This window comes from Hemiscyllium ocellatum, unplaced genomic scaffold (assembly GCF_020745735.1).
Source record: "Hemiscyllium ocellatum isolate sHemOce1 unplaced genomic scaffold, sHemOce1.pat.X.cur. scaffold_1458_pat_ctg1, whole genome shotgun sequence".
Classification (NCBI taxonomy): Eukaryota; Metazoa; Chordata; class Chondrichthyes; order Orectolobiformes; family Hemiscylliidae; genus Hemiscyllium; species Hemiscyllium ocellatum.
Window position 1 is genome coordinate 12,839 of NW_026867781.1, and position 1,156 is coordinate 13,994.

The 1,156-nt window shown below is 46.8% G+C and overlaps 1 non-coding gene across 1 annotated transcript; it reads right to left on the bottom strand.

Annotated features, from left to right (window-relative positions):
• Nucleotides 1-653: 653 nt before the first annotated feature.
• Nucleotides 654-735, bottom strand: trnal-aag (transfer RNA leucine (anticodon AAG)). Its single transcript has one exon. It is a non-coding gene; the product is annotated as a tRNA-Leu (tRNA).
• Between the last annotated feature and the right edge of the window lie 421 nt (nt 736-1,156).

The following is a 1,156-nucleotide window of genomic DNA, read 5'->3' on the forward strand; positions in this document are numbered from 1 at the left end:
CAGCGGGGATGCCGTCACAGGCAGTTGGGAGGAGAACAGAGTCGGGGTGAGGTTTCAGCCGTTACTAGGGAAATAGGGAGGACTGAGTCACAAGTCATTGCTCGGAGTACAGAACTCGGCCAGAGAACAGTCACGAGATGTGGCTACAGGTCTTTCATGTGAGAAAAGAGTGGGGTACAATGCACAGTTTGTTGTTAGGGGAGCAGAATGGGAATGTGTTCGGAGACTGTAGCCAGGGAACGGATCAATTATGATTTCACACGCCGATGTTTCCAGGACGGAAATGAAGGAAATGGGAGAAACTCAATAACATATTCACTGGAATGATTTTCCAATTCATCAGAAAGCCAAATCACGATGAATCGACTCACCGCAGAAGTTTGTTTAACAACAGCGATGAAATGACAGTCTCCATTCTTGTCGAGTAACAACTCAACTTGCCTGGGACATAAAGCAACAGTAGAGCTGTTTGTGGCCTTCTGCCCGGGAGGTGAACACCGTCATGACAGCTGAGAAACTTTGCAAAACGCAGCATGTTTCCACACCACAGTTAATTCCCCGGGAAGTAAAACAAATTTTTTTGGGAACAGAAGTACAGCGGGAATGGAAACGGCATTTTAACAAGCTGTGTCGTTGCAACTGAACAGTAGAAATGGCAGGGGTGGGATTCGAACCCACGCCCCTGTCGAGACTGGAGCCTTAATCCAGCGCCTTAGACCGCTCGGCCACACTACCAGCTGCGCTGCCGCCCCATTTTCTTGCATTTCCAATTGAGCTCCTGCATGACAACAGATGGAAAGTCACGTGAAATGGGTTCCATGATTCCTCTCCGACTCGCACGGCTGCTTGGATGTGCCGGCTACAATATCAATTTCGCAACAAATAATGATAGCTCATCAATCCGGATAAAAATCAATGGTAAGCAGAGGCTATCTTCTCAGACTCTTTTCAGCTACAAATGTATCTGTGAGTGCGTGAGCAAACATGTTCGCTTATGATTTGGTCAAATAACCATGAACTGCTTGACATTACTGCAATTTCGATTCTTACTTTGCTAAATGATTTCACCCATTGCTCGAAACAGGACAACTTTCACGTTTACACGGAACATGAAACACACCGGACTACAGGGAAAATGCACAAAGCTGAGCAGGCC